Source organism: Peromyscus maniculatus, chromosome 10 (genome assembly GCF_049852395.1).
Source record: "Peromyscus maniculatus bairdii isolate BWxNUB_F1_BW_parent chromosome 10, HU_Pman_BW_mat_3.1, whole genome shotgun sequence".
NCBI lineage: Eukaryota > Metazoa > Chordata > Mammalia > Rodentia > Cricetidae > Peromyscus > Peromyscus maniculatus.
Window position 1 is genome coordinate 60010163 of NC_134861.1, and position 20744 is coordinate 60030906.

At 45.6% G+C, this 20744-nt stretch overlaps 1 long non-coding RNA gene across 1 annotated transcript; it reads right to left on the reverse strand.

Moving 5' to 3' along the window:
* Nucleotides 1–474: 474 nt before the first annotated feature.
* On the reverse strand, nucleotides 475–12062 carry LOC121832590 (uncharacterized). Its single transcript, XR_006076209.2, has 3 exons — nucleotides 11823–12062; nucleotides 1811–1946; nucleotides 475–1726 (listed from the first exon to the last, which is right to left on the reverse strand). It is a non-coding gene; the product is annotated as an uncharacterized LOC121832590 (long non-coding RNA).
* Between the last annotated feature and the right edge of the window lie 8682 nt (nucleotides 12063–20744).

The following is a 20744-nucleotide window of genomic DNA, read 5'->3' on the forward strand; positions in this document are numbered from 1 at the left end:
TTTCTTCTCCTTATACAGTATTTACCAAACTCAGCTGCAATGGGGGATGCTGGGAGAGTCAGGAGACACAGCACTCACTACATCTGAAGGGCTGCAGATCTCATCTCATAGCGGGCACCATTCAGCTTTATTTCCTGTGTGTTTCTTTTCTATTTTGTTTTTACTCTCTTTTTTCTAGGTTCATCTATGTTGTCCCAATGGAGAGGTTCCTGGCTTTCCTCCTTTCTAAATGTTAAATTAGTATTCTATCACATCCACATGAACACACACACGCACACATACAAACATATAAACACACATGCATGAACACACACGCACACATACAAATACACACACAAGAACACACACATTAAAACACACACACATTTACACATTCCTTTATCCATTCATCATGAAACAGACATTTAGGTTGTTCATATATCTTGACAACTGTAAAAAATGCCTCTGAGCAAAGCAGCGCGGATGTGTCTGAGATACTGATGTCTTGTCCTTTAGATGCATGCCCAGAGGTAGGCTTGCTGGACCTTACCATAATACTGTTTTTAATCTTTTAAGGAACTCTTGTACTGTTTTCCATGCTGGCTATAGCAATGGATATCCTACCAATATTATTCAAAGGTCCCTTGAACATACTTGCCAACATTTGTTGCCTTAAAAAAAGAAAAATCAATCCTAACGGGAATGAAGCAGCACCCTCTTTGTGGCATTTCATGTGTTAGTGCCTGGGTCCTTTGATGTGGTATGTTTTCCCTTCCATATTGCTGTATATGTCAAACATGCATTTCTTTTAGGGGCTGAGTAGTATTTCCTTGTGTGAGTATAAGGCAATTTTGTTTATCCATTCATTATGAGTGGGCATTCAGTTTGTTTCTGGGTTCTGGCTGTTATATAATTATATAGTATAATAATGTGATTATTATATTGCATATAATAATAAAGTTGATGTAAATGTTCTTATGCAAGGATTTCTGGGGAAAGGCGTCTTCCATCTCTTGGGAAAATATTTAAGAGAGGGAGGTTGGCTCAGATTGAGGCATATTTTTACTTTTATAGGAAAAGGACAGGATTTTTACACAGTGGCTGTGCATCATCACATACCCCCTCCAATAACATACAATGCCACCTATACCAGCCCAGTTTCTGATAAAGCCCTGGGTCCCCTCGGGCACCTCATGAATCAGGCCTTCACTACTCTATTTCTCTCGGCATTCCTGGCTTACCAGCTCCCACCAGAATGGCGCATTATACTCTGCCTACTGCATTCAAGGGCTTTTCCAGCCCATGATGCCAAATTCTTTCACATTCCTGCTGCAAACCAATTCTAATGGCCTAAGAGCCACATGGTTAGGTTTATCACAGCAACTACCCCACTTTTGAGTACCCCATTTCCTGCATTAGTTACTTCTGTTGTTGCTGTGAGATAAGGCCCCGAGAAAGTCAAAATAGGAAGGCTTAAGGCTCTTGCTTCAAGGGTATGGTCCACTACGACAGCGTTGGCAGGAGCTTGAGGTCATTGGTCACGTTGCGTCTGCAGTCAAGAAGAAAGGGGAGGTGAATGCTGTCCCTCAGATCACGTTTTCCTTTTTCTTCAGTCCAAACCAAGTCCATGGAATGGTGCTGCCCATAGAATGAGTCTTCCTCGTGTCAGTCTAGCTTAGGGAATCCTTCATGGACGTGAAGTGGCTTCTCCACAGTGGTCAAGTGGTAGAACTGTGGTAGGCGGGACCTGGTGGGAGGAAGTAGGTCACAGTCTCTGCTTAAACTTTCAACCCCCAGGATTCTGCAGGACGTCTTTCGTCTTGTCCCTTACCCTCATTCTTCTTCCTCCCCGTGTGTCCTTTCCAGCTTCTGACTGCTGCATACACTCCGTGTCGAACACATAAATCGAAGTTTGCAGGACGGGGTCACGTCTACACTGTGTTGTCATTATCTAGGAGTATATCTTCCTATATGGGAAAATCACATTGAAATACTGAAGGTGCTGAAGGCTTGGGCTAGCAGCTCACCTTCAAACCACTAAGGGGGAACATTCTTTGTCATTCTTATAAAATGACATTATTTGATTTTACTAAGCCATATAGAGTAAAAAGCAATTGAAAGTTCATAGCATAGAAGGATAGAGTCAGAAACTTGTAAAAACGCCTAGGTACTTACCTACCTTAAGGTGGGTTCTGGGAGGAATGTGCCTAAATGTCTCAGAATATACTTTTTAAAAAATATTTTTTTATTTATCATTTTGTCTCTCTCTCTCTCTCTCTCTCTCTCTCTCTCTCTCTCTCTCTCTCTCTCTCTCTGTAGGTCAGATAACAATTTGTAAAAGTCAGTTCTTACCTTTCACCATGTGGTAAGTGACTCTGCCCCCTGAGACATCTTGCTGGCCCTCATGATATACTTGATACGTGTTTTACCTTTACAATCACTCAGAAAGTAAGATCGGTGTCTGTGCTACAGATTACTGGGTATCCCAAACATCTGAGGTAGTCATAGAATTAAGAAGCAGTGCTCTGAAGTGGGAAAGGATGCTCAATCTATAGGATTATAGGAGGGTGGTTTTGTTTTGTTGTTATTGTTATTTGTTTGTTTTTGTTTTTGTTTTTTGAGACAGAGTTTCTCTGTGTAACAGCCCTAGCTGTCCTGGAACTAGTTCTGTAGACCAGGCTGGCCTTGAACTCACAGAGATCCTCCTGCCTCTGGCTCCTGAGTGCCGCCACCATTGCCCGGCTACAATCAGGACTTATTAAAGGCATCCTAGGTGCTTTCCCTTAACCACACTAGACCTAATTTTGGCCCAGTATCTGTTGCCTTAGATAGCTGCCTGAAACTGTAGAATCTCTAAGAGTCAGAAAGCACCTCAAAAACTATAAACTGTCAGAGCTAGAGAGATGGCTCAGTGGTTAAGAGCACAGACTGTTCTTCCAGGGGACCCAGGTTCAATTCCCAGCAACTATGTGGCAGCTCACGACTGTCTGTAACTACAGTTTCAGGAGACCCGACACCAGTGCACATAAAAAAAATTTTAAATGCTGTAAATCATTTCCAACCAAAGAAAGCTAGGACTGGTGCATACATACAACACAGTCCAAAACACACATTTGATAAGACCATGTCCTCAACAGGTGTTAACAACCTGCTGAGGAGAAGTGATGAATCAATGCACAGGAAAGGCAGCGTCAATTATAAATTCCCAACCCAAGTAACCCACTGTCACTTACCTCTCAGTTTGTGCATCTCAGCTTTCTTCTAATCACTATTCTAGGCCCTTGATAATTCCTTTTTTGGATCCCCACTTGGATTTTTATTGTAGTGATGTATAACATAAAATGCACCGCTTCCTCATCCCTAATGCACCTTTGGTTGCATAAGTAAGTGCATACTGTACAACCCGCACCACCATCCCTTTCTAGAACTCTGCCTTTCTTCTCCAGAGGAAGCTCTAGGCACTAAACACTAATCCCCTGCTTCCTGCTCTCTGACTCCGGGCTATACCTTCCTGTCTCTGTGAATCTGATCACCTTGTACAAGTGGAATCAAACACTGTGTCTTTTTGTGGCCACAGGGATAAGATACGCGACGTGTGTTCGAGTTCTCATTCCCTACCCCTCTTCCCCTTTGTCCCTCCCCCGGACAGGAACCAAGGTTTCAATATCAAGTCCAAACAGCAGGACTCAAGCTGACCTTAACCTTGAATTCAATTTCCTCCTGCCTCAGCCTCCTAAGCCCTGGCACTGATGGCCAGCAGTTTTCTGCTTCTTCAGATGTGAATAATATTCTATTGTTGGTCTCTATCACATTCCCTTTGTCCAGCCCTACAATAGGGTTGAGTCGATAGGCTCTTGGATTGCCTCTGCCTTTGGGATATTGTAAACGATGCTGCTCTGAACATGTGTGTGCAAATATGTGACAGAGTCCTTGCTTGAGGATTGAAAAATAGATAGATAGATAGATAGATAGATAGATAGATAGATAGATAGATAGATGATAGATAGATGATAGACAGATAGATAGATAGATAGATAGATAGATAGATAGATAGATAGATAGATAGATAGATAATAGACAGACAGATAGATAGGGAGAGAGAGAAATAGAGGTAGATAGATAAAAATATGATAGATAGATAGATAGATAGATAGATAGATAGATAGATAGATAGATAGATAGATAGATGGATGGATGGATGGATGGATGGATGGATGGATGGATGGATGGATGGACGGACGGACGGACGGACGGACGGACGGACGGACGGACGGACGGACAGACAGACAGACAGACAGACAGACAGATAGATAGATAGATAGATAGAGCAGAAGTGGATTGCTGGATTGGGGGCAGTTCTACACTTCATTTTGAGTAATTACTGTACAGTTCTCCACAGGCAAAGACCATTTCCATTCTCCTCAGCAATCTGTGAGTGCCAAATTCTTCACACCCTCACCACCACTTGCCCTTTATAAACAAACAAAACCCCAAAGTCGCTGCTTATATAAGGTTTTTGGGTTTTCTTAATAGCCATCCCAACGATGACTCAGGGAAATTTTTAAATGCCACTGTTACGAGTTGAACTATTTTACTATCCAAAAGATATGTTGAAGTCCTGACCCCTTGGTACCTTGATATAAAACCTAAATTGGAAATAGGGTTGTTGCAGGTGTAATTAGTTAAGATTCAGTCATACTGGAGTCGAGAGGGCCCCTCATCCAATATGGCTGCCACCCTGACGAGAAGACGCATGTGAGAACAGGGACACACAGAAAGAATGGCAGGTAACAGTGCCGCCACAGAGGAGCCGTGTGGCCACAAGTAGGGAATGTCAAATAGTGTCAGCAAACCACCGGAGGCTGGAAGATGGCAAGAAGGATCCTCCTATAGGTTTCAGAGAGAGCATGGCTAATACCTTGAGTTTTGCCTCTCAGCCTCCAGAGCTCTCAGGTAATGTGTTTCTGTTGCTTTGTGTGTATAGTGTGTGTGTGTGTGTGTGTGTGTGTGTGTGTGTGTGTGTGTGTGTGTGTGTGTGCAGTTGTGCATGTCTGTGTGCACATTCAGAGGCCAGAGAGGGATGCCGAGGGCTCCACTCCGTCACTTTATCTTACTCCCTTGAGACAGGGTCCTTCACTGAACCTGAAGCTTCTCCTCATTTTGCCGAGGCTGGCTGGCCAGCAAGCTCACAGGATCTGCCTGTCCCATACTCATGTGTGGCCATTGCCAGGCTTTTAAGTGGGGGCTGGGGTTCAAACTTGGGTCCTTATACTTGCACAGTGAGCGCTGTCAGCACAGAGCCCTCTTCCCATCAACCACCCAGTTTGGAGACTTTTGTTACAGCAACCCTAAGGACTGGGTTCCTCCACGTGACCTTTGAAGCCTACTCGCTCTAGAGCTTCTCCCCTGGTTCTCAGAGAGCCTGCTTCTTACACCTCTGCCCTTCCCTTCTGCCTTCTGCCCCAGCTTGTGCCCAAGGCCTCCATCCAACCAAGATCTAGTGACATCCTCCCCTATGCTGGTCCTAGAGCTGGGGATGTCGGCGGCTCGGTTTTCTCCTGCATGGATAAGTTTGGGTGTTTTTCTTTAGCGTGGCATCTACCTTGTCAGAACATTTGAGGAAAGTGTGGCATATCTCTGCCGTTTTTTTTTTTTTTTTTTCTACCCTCATTTCCAAACTCCAAAGAGAACCCCTTCCGGCTTTAGCCTTGTTTTAGAACTTTCTCGAAGAAAACGGCACTTCTAATTTCGCAGTCTCATTTCATCTGACGGAAATTGCAGCATGCTAGAATTATGGAAATGGCTTCCATTATAACCCACATCTTCACCTCAAACACGATGTGCTACAATTTTGTGCGTGCTTCGATCAGTATTTGTGTGTGCTGGGGTGTGAATGATTTGCAAAATTGATGTTATTAATTTTTATTGCCCCTTTTAGCTCTCTGGCTGGCTGCTAACCTGCGGTCGGGTGGCCCCTTCCTTGCAGAGTCAAAGTGCTTGCCCAAAATCTTCCCAGCTGATTATCTATCTGTTAGGAGCAGCAGTGAAAACATGGAACTCGGGTAGGGCGAGCAGGACCAGCTGTGCGGGGGAACCGCCCGGGTACCGAGCCAAGGCTTGGATGTCTGCAAGTATCCCCTCTGGACACGAACCACGTGGTGAAGCTGTCTGCGCTGAGTCTGGGCGCCAATCTCTCAGTGCATTTTCAGTGAGTCCCTAGCTGCCTCTTTTGCCTACTACGATCTGAAAGCCCCTGGTGTGATGGTTCTCTGTTATATTAACCCCTACCACGGCACAGATGTGAAGGCTTTCTGTCATTTCCTTCAAAGCACAGTGCTCACATTGAGCTTAATTCTACTGCTGTCAGAAGATAAAGATTAATTCACAGTTGCCATGATGTAGCTGCAATAAGCAAGAGAGAGAGGCATTTTCACTTTGCAGAAGGGTCGGTAGAAACCCTGCACACACCTGAGTAAACAAACTCCGAGATTCTGATAGATTTGCCTAAGGCCACACATCTGGGGCAAGAAATCAGGGCCCTGACCCCTGTGCCGGGCCCTTTCGCCCGAAGACTCTCTGCAGTGGAACCCACTGAACACACAGCACACAGGTAAGACGGAGGGAAATGGGCCATGGAGATCTGTTTCTCTTCAGAGTCTGTTCCCAGCTCTCGGGAACACTCTTCCCTCCCATCTCAGATGGGACATGTCCTTTATTTCCAGGACTCAAGCGCAAGTCCTAAGAGGTCACCGGTCAGGAGATTGCTCCCAGGCCAGAGCTCCTGCCAGCTGTCTCTAGGGCTAGTCTGACCTTCTAAAGGGTGCTGGATCCTTTGAAGCCCAAACTAACGATTAAAACTGACACTCTGAACTGAGAAATAATTATTTTCATATGTGAACATGGGAGAAAAAAATGTAGGTAGTGACGACAATGAGCAAATGCAGGCCGAAAAACACCATCTTCTCCCTGCCAAGAGGATTCTTTCGGGATCCTCTCATAGTTTCCGTGTATTTCTACAGCAAAAGAGCTCCAGGCGAGTTAACTAAAACAGAGGAAATAACATTTAAAATTTGCTAAAATACGACTCGGATTTATAGGCAGCATGTCCAAATGCTATGCTTCCGTCTTAGGTCTCCTGGAATCTGCACTGTGCTCTTGCAAGTTCAAAGTGTGTGCGTGATGTGTGCATAAGATGTCAAGGCCACAATGAATATTTAATATTTGTGCCTGCCTTTGCAAATTACATAGTTATCAATGCTTATCTGATACAGGATCAAAGCAAGTGACTGGCTCAGATGGGATTTGCCTCCTCCATCCTCACAGGACTGGCTCTCACCTGGCCAGTTGCTCACTGTTGGTGAAAGTTGCTGGTGACAAGAATCAGATATGGTCCTCGCAGTCTGTTCTGCCTAACACGCTGTGCACTCGTAACTGCTGTCTAGGGGTAACCAGGTCAACTCTTTTGACAGTTTCTCACTCCCACTCTAAGAACGTCATAAGGCTCGACTTCCAGTCTCTATAACATTCACACGGCTGCTCCTTTTTCCAAAGCAGGACACCAAGCAACAACCCAAGCCATATACATACTCATACACATAAATGTCGTAGAATATTATTTCAGGGTGTGTTACTTTTGCTTATGCTCTGGAACGTCTTTTAATGATGCAGAGATGTGTTTGATTAAATAAAATTCACCTGCGGTCAGGAGGCTGAGTCAGCAACTAGCTGACAGGAAGTGGTAGGGAGGAGCCAGGTGGAGAAAGGGTCTGTAAGGAGGAGACAGGAGCAGGGAGAGAAGATTCCTTCTCTCCGGCCACTGTCAGCCATTTGCAACTTAGACCCTCTTCTCCTGGCTCACACAATTGGAACATCCACTGCTCTGGAACATCCCTCTAGACTCTGACCCCTGTCTTCAGAATTTGGCTTTGACCTCACCTCAAGAAGACCTCTCCACTACTCTGCAGGTCGTGTGTGTGTGTGTGTGTGTGTGTGTGTGTGTGTGTGTGTGTGTAATCCCTACACATTTTAGAGTCTTAAGAATGGTCATTTGCCTTATGGTTCAAGTTCCCAAAAGGTAGAGAGAATACTTGTAGCTGCGTTTATTCATAGTGTGGTGTCTTCCAGACTCTAGAACAGCAGTTCTCAACCTGTGGGTCGTGACCCTTCTGTGGGTTGACTGACCCTTTCACAGGGGTCACCTAAGACCATCAGAAAATACAGATATTTACATTACAATTCATAACAGTAGCAAAATGACAGTTATGAGGTAGCAACAAAAATACTTTTATGGCTGGGGGTCACCTCCACACGAGGAACTGTATTAAAGGGCCACGGCATTAGGAAGGTTGAGAGCCACTGCTCTAGAACATGAGACCTGGTAACAAATTCATTTTACATCATGGCTCAGTGCACACAGTCTTTCTACACATACCTTTAGAGTCTCATCAAACTGCCCAGCTTTACCTCTGGGCCACGTTCGCTGATATTCGCCATTCCGTTTTTATTTTTCTATTTCTTCCTACATTGATGTCAGGGTCCACTAGTGGAACCCCATCCGTAGTCTGGAACCTTGCTACCAGGAACCCAACCCACCCTGACATCTGCTCAGTGTTAACCAGCTAACGAGAACACCTTTGGTCATTTCCTCTAAGGGTTCTCAACCTCCACCTGCCTCTCCAGTCTGGCTCCGTAAGGAATAAATCAGAGACCAGGACAAGCATAATTCTCTGATCTCGGATCCTTCTGGAGTCTGTCTAGTCCCCACTTAAAGAACTTCACTAGACTCGGATCCTCTTCATAGGAAATGATTTACATTTGAAAAAATAAAAAGATGAATGTCTGTTTTCTTTGCACAGTATATTACTTTCTGTGATTCAAAATTCTTTTCACCAGTAAAGGTCACCTTGTGATTTATGCATGGCATCTGAGTATGTTTTGTTGAAAAGGGTGTCACTCTCAAAACATTCATGGGGCTTGCAAATAGATGGAAAAACAAAACAACAGAAAGCCACGAAACTTAGGAACTGCTTAAAACAGGGTTGACAAGAATAATACCTCTTTGTGCAAAGAGGTTAAAAAACACCAGACTTCCCTGAACAATGAACCCAGCCCACCTGACTCTGCCTAAGAAAGGGAAAGATTCCCAAGGAATACCTGAGCAGGTGCACAGGGCTTGGACTTGGTGATCCCTGTGAGGTACAAAATGTTTTATACAAAATTTTGAGAGAGAAAAAAAGCATCAAATATGTTGTGAACAAAGGCAAAAAGAGATGTTTGTCCTGGAGACACTGATTGCCCCTTACAGAGAAGTAAGAGATCTGTGGCCATTTTTCCTCTCTAGTATAGTGGATAGCACTTCCGGTACAGGATCTTACCACCTCAGTTTACATCCCGCTTCCTAGCAGATGTGTGACTCTGCGTGAGTGCTGAGTCACTTAGCTTTGGGTGAGTGTTTGCTCATCTGCAAATTGCAAAGCTCTGAGGCAGCTCTGAGGCAGAATTAATGCGAGGAGAACGCAGAGCAGCTATGGCTTGGATATATATAACGTGAAGATCAACGTGAGCATTTATTAAATGAACTACCTAAGTCACGGTGAAAACAATTCCTCTGCCCTCCAGTTCAGGGCACAGGAAATACAAATCAACCGTAGAGCAAGCCTGGGCTTCTCTCTTCGCCGTCTTTCCTCTGCCTGGGCAGCCATCCCTTGCCATTAACAGTTGAGCGGCACAGTGATCACCATACAAGATCTCCCTGGATGCAGACCTCACTACTCGGGACTTGGTGGGAAGTTTTTCCAGCTTCTCATTGCAAAATGCAGGTCTTCCTTCCTCTCCAAGAGGAACCCTCAACAGAAACAGGGCTGCTCTCTTTAGAAGAAAGCATAAAAAGGGTACCGGTGGAAGAAATGCCAAAGCAAAGCACCCTACATGTAGTCAGAGTCCAGGGGCAGCATCACTCACTGAAGTAATGGTCAAGAAGGTTCGAAACCGGAAGTACAAATGCTGAATAAAAGCAAACCATCGGAGCTGCCAAGGAGCAAACAAGGGTTAGTAGATATCCAAGAACCTCAATGGCCGCTGCCCAGGCTCCACAAGCAGGCCACTTAGCAGACTGCAAAGCCTGTGAAGGTTTCTGCGCCCCAAGTTGGTGGAAAATGCTAATCTGGCAGATCAGATATTAAATAAAGATCTACCCAAAACTCTAACATAATAAAAATAAATAAATAAAAGATTGTCTGTTGCTCATCTGGACATAGTTTTGATGTCCAGGGAGATGATGCATGGAGACTATCCATGTGAAGAACAGCCAGCCACTTAAAAGTAAGCCGAGGATGGTATCTCTCATCCTAGACGGCGGTAGAAAAAGGGAAATGTGTGAAATACACAAACCAGAGCTGCTGGTGATATCTCAGGGCCAGACATGCCTGGAGGACCACCCAGTATCAACTCAGCAAGAGAAGGTCAGGGAGGCTAAACTCAGTCCCCTGGGAATATCAGCGTACCAGACAAAATGTGGGGGAAAATAGTTAACAGCCACAGGGGCAAAAATGGCTGTAAAAAAACAAAAAACTGGTTAGCTAAAGCTGGCACAAGTGAATGATTATATGTGCAAAAGTCAACTGAAGGGTTAAGATTAAAAGCAAAGGGAAGAGCCCGGTAAGTATGGTCCCAGCTAATCACCTAGGAGCTAAGTAATGCATCTCATTTTCTTTCTTTCTTTCCATGTGTAACCCAGGCTGGTCTTGAACTCACAGTCCTCCTCCCAAGTGCTGGTAACATGCTTAGCTACATGGTCTCTAAAATAAAAATAGAGGGGCTGGAGAGGTGGTTCAGCCGTAAAGAGCACGGACTGCTCTTCCAGAGGACCTGGGATCAGTTCCCAGCACTCACATCTAACTCCAGTTCTAGGGGATCTAATGCCTTTTGGCTTCCTTGGGCACTGCATGCACACACATAGACATACATGCAGGCAAAACACCAACACACATAAAATAGAAATAAATCAATCTCTGGGGGAAAAAAGTAGAAATTAAAATGGGAGTCTGGGTTTAAGGAAGAGCACACATTGTTCTTAGTTTCTTGGAACTCTGGATACAGACACATTATATGGGCATATATGTATACATACTAGTGTATATCCATGGGTGCTCGTATCCAACATACATAGTTCCTATCTATACGTATATAAGAACTTTCTCCTTTTCATTTTTAAGCTCTTTATTTACTTCACAGTCCTGGGAGTTGAACCCAGAGCCTCACATGCATGCTAGGCAAGCCTTCCTACCACTGAGCTGCCCGCCTCCCCCCCCCCCCGCCAAGTCCGTTAACAAGTGAGACCCAGAAGTGAAAATGTCAGCGGTACCAACTGCCTAGACACACTAAACTAGACAATAAGCCACACCCTGGACAACAGAGATTATCTACCAACTGGAGCCTCCACTCTTGTTCCTGAAGATAACTGGCTTAAACAATCACAAGAACGGGCGGGCGGGAGACCGAACAGGGCCCCTCCCCACACCACCACCATTGGGGCTGTGAACACCACGGATCCCGGGGAGGCGCTGCGACGTCGGCTGCAGTTTTGAGGCAGTGGCCAACACGCAGCCCTGGCCAGGTGGAGCTCCTGGTTTCCCGAAGGCTCTCTGCCACGTCTCACGAGTGCAGCCCCCCGCGGGTGTGCGGCGGTGTGGGGCGCAGAAGGATGGGCACAGCCGGCCCGCTGGCCTTTCAAGGTCAACTCTGCCCTGGATGCGGCTCTGGGAGGAGAGGAAGTTGGCTCATGGCTGGCTTGCTTTTGGTTTCTGTTCTCCCTCCTTTTCCTCCCAGACCTGCACAAATCTCACCCTGGCTCCGTTCCAGCCTCCTTGTGTGTGTCTGTTTTCATTTTCCAGTCTCACCCCCGTCTTCCTCCCTCAGCATCTTCTAGATCACTTCTGCGCATGTCCCTTTCCGGTTCCCCTTGTCTCGGTCTGCTTTTCTTCTTATTCAGGGCCTCTTCCCAGACACTTCTCCTTCTCCCAAATGCAGCTGCTGCAGTTTCAGAATCACTCAGGTTAGGGACAGCAGATAGGAACAGTGGACAGTTTCTCCAGTGCTGGAACAGTGCGGGGTGGAAGGTGGTGAGCTTCTAGATAGTGGTGGGTGACTACTAAGAGGAGGTGTCTTGGTCTGTTCACTGTTCTCATGACTAAGTGCCACAGAGTAGGTAATTTTGTGTGTGTGTGTGTGTGTGTGTGTGTGTGTGTGTGTGTGTGTGTGTGATGTGCGTATGTGTGTGTGTGTGTTTGCATGTGCATGCGAGGCTGGGGTCCCAAAGTTGGGAACCTTGCTCAACCCCTCTCCCCGTTTCATTGAGGCACTGGCTCTCAGCTGAAGCCAGAAACTTACTCAAATAACTAGCCTCACTAGCTAGCTTGTTTCAGGAATCCCCTGTCTCCATATTCCCACGCTGGAATTACAACAGAGTCACTGCTCCTGCTCAGCATCTGAACTCCGGTCGTTTTGCTTGAGTGACACACTTTAACTAAAGAGCCACCTCCACCCAACCCGAACCCCTTTTTTGAGACAGTCTCTCATTGGCCTGGAGCTCAACAATTAGACTAGGCTGTCTGGCCAGTGAGCTCCAGGGCTCCGTCCCCAGGGGTCCGTCCCCAGGGGTCCGTCCCCAGGGGTCCGTCCCCAGGGCTCTGTCCCCACTGCCTTGCCAGCACTGGGCCACCACGCCTGGCTTTTTCACTTGGGGTCTGAGATCTTCACACTTACAAGGTTAGTGCTTTAGCATCAGAATCATCATCCCCTCCCTCCCCCCCCCCCCCCCCCAGTTCCCAGGATTAGTAGTCTTTGATGAATGAAGCTTTATTTAGCTCAAGACACTGGGAGCTGGGAGCGACAAGGCAAGAGCCTTCTTGTTACTGAGGAGAGGTGAGCATGCAAAACAGAGACTAACTGACCTTTCTGACAGACCTGAGCTAGAGATTAAGTCATTAACCCGTCACGGCCTGCCAGGGTAATCTGATCATCAGGCATAGTCCTCGTGGTGACCTAGTCACCTCCTAAAGGATTCTCTCGTTCCCTCAGATGGGTGCCTCACACTGGGGATTCAACTCCACCGTGAGTTTTGGTAAGGGCACTGGAAATGGGAAAAGAATCTCCATCATTATACTCCCAGGAGTCAGGCACTAAAGCCGCCTGCCTGCCTTCCTTGACTACTGACTGCTTCCCATCCAGTTGTCCTTACCCATGATGGTCTGGTCATTTTCCTCCACTACCTCATTGCCCTACCCGATGATCCCTTTAAAACTCCTGTGACTCTATTAGAACAATCCAGGAAAACACTCCTACATCAAGAGTCTTAATAAAGTCCCCCCTACAGACTTGCTGATCCTGTAAGGTTACACACAGGTTCTGGAAATGAAGATGCCGCTGTCTTTTGCAGAGGTCACTCTTCAGTTCTTTTAAAACCACAAGGGGAAAAAAGCAAAGCTTTAGGTAGAAGAAAGGAGTCTAAGAATACTTGTATATTTCTTAAAGATTTCTATTTTGGTTTTTATGTGTGTGTATCTATGGGTGTATGTGTACATGCCTGCAGGTGCCTATGGAGGCCAGAAGAGGACATCAGATCCCCTGGAGCTGGACTTGTAGGGGGTTGTGAACCCCACTGAGCCTTCTCCAACCCCCAATGTACTCTGCTTGTATTATCTGAAAAAAATACGATTTTTAGGAATATGGAAGTCTCCTTAAAGTGAAACCGCCGGAGTCTCAGTGAGGCCCGTCAGCATGTTCCTGCACTGTGGCTGAAACCACTAAAGAATGTTGCAGTCGGGGCTGGAGAGAGGGCTCAGCATTTGAGAGCACCTGGGTTCAACTCCCAGCACCCACGTGGCAGCTCACAACTGTCTGCAACTCCTGTTCCAGGGGATCTGACACCCTCACACAGACATGCATGCATGGACATACATGCAAGCCAGACACCAATGTACATAAAATACAAATGATAAAAAGAATGTTCCAGTAAAGGGTGCACACACTCCGGAAGCACAGGACCCAGGCCCTGGCCCCAACCTGGTCATGGATAGATCAACCTGGACAAGGTCTCATTCAGGAAACATTGGGTTGATGGAAACCCAATGTTTCCTGAATGAGGAGGCTGCAGCGGCTGGATAATGATTGGGTTTCCACCAGATAGAACTGAGTTCACAGTGGAGTTCATTCATTCATTACCAAAGTGACTATGTACGTTAACCTCTGCGAGCATCAGTCCTTGAAGAGGAGGATAGCGTCTCCCGTCTCACAGGACTGTGGGGAAAGATCAATGGCCTGGCCGATTCAAAGTGTCCATCACAGTGGCAAGGAGAATGCTTAGGAAGCAGCTGCTGTCCTGGCTGCTGCTTTCGCTCCTTTAATATTACTCTCACAGTTACCAGTGCACTTACTGAATATTGATCATTAGATTTCTTAATCCATGTCATTCAAACCACGGAAGCTATTGAATAATTTTCAATTTGAAAAAAAAAATCACGTCTGTGAGGTTTCATAATTTCATGGGTTGCGTTGGTTCCCGATAACAGTAACCTTGACCAAAACAAAAGTGAAAACACTGCAGCAGACAGACAAACACTGCAGCAGTCAGACAAACACCATGGTAGACAGAAGGTTAGTCTCACTCTTTGGTGACTATTGCCTAATCACTGGATCTTTTTTTTTTTTTTCTTTTTTGTTCTTTTCCCAGACAGGGTTTCTCTGTGCAGCCCTGGCTGTCCTGGAACTCCCTCCCGAGACCAGGCTGGCCTCGAACTCTGCCTGGGATTAAAATTGTGCGCCACCACTGCCCGACTATCATTGGATTTCTGTCAGACCAACTGACACTCTGGGAAACAAGAGTCATTCTTTCCAGTTACTTTTCTAGGGTCTAGAGTGATGCTATTTAGTGCAGTGGATATCCAGGTTTGGTTATGTGACCTTAAATTTAAAATGTATTTTTATTTTACGTACATTGGTATTTTGCCATGGGTATCAGATTCCCTGGAACTGGGGTTACAGACAATTGTGAGCTGCCATGGGGCTACTGGGAATTAAACCTGGGTCCTCTGGAAGAACAGTCAGTGCTCTTAACCACTGAGCCATCTCTCTAGCCCCTTAACTTTAAATTCAAGTCCTCAACTGTAGCAACTGCATTTCAGGTACAAAAGAGCAGTAATATGACTAGTGGTTGCCATATTAAATGTGGCATGTGGCTAGTGTTTGCCATATTGAATGTGGCATGTGGCTAGTGGTTGCCATATTGAATGTGGCATGTAGCTAATGGTTGCCATATTGAATGTGGCATGTGGCTAGTGGTTGCCTTATTGCATGTGTGGATCCAATATGGATCTCTATCATCTCCATATCACCATCACCTCAGAATGTTCTACTAGATACTACAGATATACAACCCATGTAAATAAATCCAATTATTATTTAATATAAATCTAACTTATCACAGAGAAACTATAGAACGAGACAGTTCGGTGGATGTTTCTTGAAACATCCAGTTTTACCTCTCCTTTCATTTCAATTAGATATGTTTTATTCTTTGTTATGAGTTTCTTATGGGCCAACCTTCATGTTTTTGTGTGAATGTGAATTCTATAGATATGCTTATATGACAAGTACCTACCCCTCACAGGTAATTTAGGGGTGATATTAACAAACACAGGAAGCAAATATGCCTAATGAAATGCTTTTCTAATTAATTGTGACTTCTAAAGGTTTTTTATTGCAACTCACAGGTAAAATATGTTTCATATTGCAATCTAACACATACAAACACAACTGAGAAAATCATACACTGACAATGGCCCCTACTATATGCCATGAATTCTGACTGTTTTCTGTAAGAGCTTTCTATCTGCTCTTGCTTCTTCTTCTCTTCTTCCCCTCTTCCTCCTCCTCCTTTTCCTTCTTCTAGTGCTGTTATCTAGAGCACCGGGCTGGTGGGGTTTTTGTTGGTTTGTTTCACAAAAGGGATTAACCAGAGTTTGGATAGCACTTCTCAGCAGCCAGGGTGGTGTGATAGGTAATCTCAGCTGTCAACTTGGTGAGCTGTAGAATCACCTGGGACACCGCCTCTGAGCATGCTTGTGCAGGATTTTCTTGATTAGATTAAACTGGGGAGGAAGACCTGCCTACGGTGGGTGGGACCATTCCCTGGGCTAGGATGCTGGACTGAATGAGGAGAAAGCGATCTGGGAAAAATCATTCCCTGAAGTGTCTGTGACCAGACACTCCAAATCCTGCCCCTTTGGCATCCCAGCCAGGACGGACTGTATTCTCAAACTGCAAACCTAAACAAACCCTTTCCCCTTAGGTGGCTTTTGTCAGGCTATTTTGTAACAGCAACAGGAAAAGTAACTAAAACAGTCAGCAAATTCAACTCTTTATAGAGAGTGGGCAAATGAGTGAAGAGCATTGTGTGGGGACTGTGAGAAGATGGAGAGGCCACGGCCTTTGGAAGACTGCAAAATAGTTCACTGCTGGTGAACTTTGAATACGAGACATCAAGCATCCATTTCTGTGGTACTCTCCCATTTTTTGAAGCGTGGCAACAAATTCTTAAAAGTTATGAACCCACACAGACACATAAATTATGAACACATCCACTTACCAGCCAAAGCCAACTACTCGCTCAGCTGACATTGGTCTGAGTCAGGGCTAATTTTCAACTTTTAGTAATAGAACAAGAAAAAAGGTTCTTTTTCCTATTTAAAAAAAATGAGAATCTTCCCCAAATTCATAAGGCATAATCCTCCTCTCCTCTTATGACTCAATGGGGAAGAAAAGAGTCCCCTAAGCTGAAGGAGGAACACACATGAACATGGATATTTCTCCTGGAATAAAGCTGTTAGTGTCCAGTTCCCAAGGGCAGATGGAGTTGGTCATTCCAATAACCGAGTCCTCAAGAAAGTGGCTTCACCTCTGTCTCGTTAGAAAAGCCCTGCTCAGTCAGCAAGTGTCTTGTCTGGAGGCAGCCTCTCAGGAACCGCCCCTGGGCGTTACCCCCTGACCAGCCTCACACTTCACTAAACTAGCCAGATGTCCAGGAGTGGAGCTGCCAGGGTACAAAGGTCCGTCAATCACATTGACTGATCTCTAAATGAAGCACCCTAAAACTCCAAAGATGAATCTCACTACTGTGCAGTTAAAAGGTATTGGCCAGCTTCCCATACAAGAGTTCTGGGTGTTACCTAAACTATGCTAAGATCATTAATATTAAAATGCTTTTATAAGCAAATTTTGAATTCTGAAAGCATTTAAGGTTTATGGGGTTTATAGAAAAATTGCAAAGAGTTCTTATACCTTTTCATCTAGTTTCTCCAAAGCTGGCATGTTACATAATCAAGGTATATGTGGGAAAACTTTAAGAAAGTCTCAGTACCACATTAAGTCATTAATGAGATGCTTTGTTCGGATTTTTTTTTTAAAAATAATGTTTCCTTTTGGTCTAGAATGCAGAGTAGCTTCCATTTAGTTCAACTTTTTTTTTAACCTACATCAAAAGGCAATTTTTATATTTCAGCTAATCCCTCAAGAATCAAATCAGCAACTAAAGAAGACATATTGTAATGGGGTCATTAAGTCCTAGGGAGGCAACTGTGTTGGGGAACCCCTCATCAGCACACATACATGGCCAGTGTGATGCTAATAGCGTCTAGACTGTAACTATCACCATACACTTTCGGCATCTGTTCATCTGCTAATACAGTGTGAGGTCTGAGGTAAGCGTACCGGATACACAAGCTAAACAGCTACTGTTTGGCCATGAACAAGAATTAAGAACCAAGAAACTTGAAGAGAGGCAGAAAAGCCAGCTACTTCTTGCTCGGAAATCTCTAACTGGCCTATTGTCTGATCTCGTCAACACCATCTTGAAATACTACTGTTTGCAATAGTCTGCTAGGTCTACTCTAACAAAGTACCACATACAGGGTGACTTAAACAGCAAATACTGATGGTTTCATAGTCCCGTTGGCTGAGAGTCTGAGATCGATGTCACATGACCTTAGGCTGGTGTCTTCTGATGTTTGTCTTCTGGGCTTGTGATGTCTACCTTCTTGTGTCCTTCCATGGTCTTTCATCTGTCCAGTCTGTGCCCTACATGCTGTCTCTCATTAAGGAGACTAACTGGACTGTATTGAGACCCATCCGAATGATCGCTTTAGCTCAGTCACCCTTTCAAGAACTCTTCCTTACATCCATTTACATATTGTTGTTTTCTTTTGGAGAGGGGAGGGTGTGTGTGCCATGGCACACATATGAAGAGAAGAGGACAATTGTTGGGACTCTGTCTCTTCTTCTACAGTGTGAGTCCCAGAGATCCAATTAGGTCATCAGGGTTGGTGGCAAGCACCTTTCCCCACGGAGCCAACCTAATGATCCTTAGTCACCTCAGTCACCACTTAAAAAAAAACAAAAAACAAAACTGTCTTCAAATAAAGTTATATTCCTGCTTTAGAAATTCAACACAGCACCATGGGCGGTGGTGCATGCCTTTAACCCCAGCACTTGGTAGGCAGAGGCAGGCGGATCTTTGATTTTGAGGTAGGCCTGGTCTACGGAGTGAGTTCCAGAACAGTCAGGCTACACAGAGAAACTCTGTCTTAAAAAGCCAAGAGAAAGAAAAAGAAAGAAAGAAATCCAACATACAAATATGGAAAAAAAAACAGAAGTAGGTTTTTAACAATACTGAACGTGTTGGAAGCTTGAAGAAAAAACAAGAAGGAATAAGAAAGGTCAGGAGAGAGGTTTCCTAAATCAACTGTCACTCAGGCTCATGGACCCAACCTGCTGTCTTCCATGACTACCTTTTGATCACTCATTTGTATGGTTAGACCTACACTACACTGTCATTGTGAGTACTAAAGTTATGTCTTAAGTTTTAATTAATGTGCTTAAAGATCTATTAAACAAAAATTCCCAAGTGACCAAGGACAGAGAACTTCCTGGATGGGGGAGCTGTTCATGTAAGATAACAAGCCACATTTTCACGTCGGTAAACAAGGTTGGTTGCCCCAACTGCACAGAAGGTGCATGATCACACATAGGTGGGAGGTACATTGGCAGGAAGTACGTCAGGATGTATTCTTGCTCCTGATTGGACTAAGGCAGGAAGCATGTAGCCTGTGGGTTTTGCCTTTATAAGCATCTGATTACCCTCATTTGTGGCCATTTTCTAGGAATCTGGGTAGGGACCTGGCCAGCATCCATCATCCTGGCCAGTATTTAATAAAGCTTGCTTCAAATTTGGCGCAGAAATTGTGGTAGTGATCTTATTCTTGTCCGGTGGGATCAACAGTCACCTATCGCTGCCTCCCTCGATCACACTGGATCTCTACCCGACCTCTCACCACCTTGGCACAACCCCGAAAGCTCCTCAGGGTTACCTTTTCCATGCTTTGTGCCTGGTAGGGCAGAGGGGGATACCATCCCAACAACTTATAGAATGGAGGGGCAACCGTGGAGTGTGCATGTTGCTGTCAGGGCCAGCGGGCAACGTGTCAAGACTTCTGAACTATAAAATTCTCTGTTTCTGAGAAAACAGGGTCTGAAGCACCGTTCACTCTCGTGTGTGTGTGTGTGTGTGTGTGTGTGTGTGTGTGTGTGTGTAGTCCTGCACTCATCAGAGATCATAACGCTTATCTACAAAGCTGCAATCTTCCCTTGGAGACTGTCGAGAATAAAAAGCTATCACTGTGTGCAGACACTACCTGACAAGCCGGGGACTAGAAGAAAGATTAGATAGTGAACAGAGTGGGGTACCAGGGGCAGGCATCTGAAGCGGGACCTTGGGAGCCAAGCCTTTGATAAAGACAAGGCAGTAGGAGAGGGTGTGGTGCGGGACAGGGGGACGAGACCAGGACAGAAGCAGACCCAGGCAAAGATGTGGGGACAGGAAAGGGAGCTGCCGGGACTGGGGAGCCAGGCTTTCACTCGTGGCCTAGCCAGGCTGTCCTTACTCTAGAATTATCAGGCACCTGAAACAACAAGGTCAAGAATGTGACCTGAGGATAGATGGGTATTTGTTCAGGAAACCACACGCTGAGAGAAAGGCCCCAAGAGTTAAACCGGGGGCACTTACCTTTTCTGATGGCAGCATTCTACAAGAATTCAAGCCAACGTTACAAGAGTTAGGGGAATGTTTCTGAAATGAACTGAAGGACATGGGCAGGAGCGGGAGCGTGGGGGTGGAGGGGAGGTTCAGGGGGGCAGGCTCCCTCCCTTTTTCTGGGTGTGGAGAGCCCAGCGGGCAGGGGAGGCATGCAAGGGGCAGGCTGGGCCTCAGCTTCTCCCCAGCAGGGCCCGCGCCCCGCCCACCAGGGCATCCGGATTCCAGGCCTCCAGCACAAAAGGCCCTTCCCCCACTCGTCAGCTTTCCTGTGGCCCGGATTGTGTGGCCCGGCCCTTTGATCAAACCAGGGCATTATGTACAGACAACTGCTTTAAATATCAAGGTTTGGGAGTCAGTTTGGCGCTCGGTCCCCTCAGTGTGCTCTGTCAAAAGAATTTTGCCTTCAACATTGAAGATCTCTGCTCTCCCCCTTGAAGTGACTGGGTCTCTAATAGGGCTGTCCCAGCTTCAGAAAGTACTGTTTGGAGTTGGGGATAGTGGGTGAATCCTGACCTTAACCCCCGGTTTATTGTCTCTGGTGGTTGTGGTCTCAGCGTTGTTTTGCATATTTCCACCACTAGCCACTTGGAAAATCTCCGTAAAGTCGTCCTTGAAAGAACGA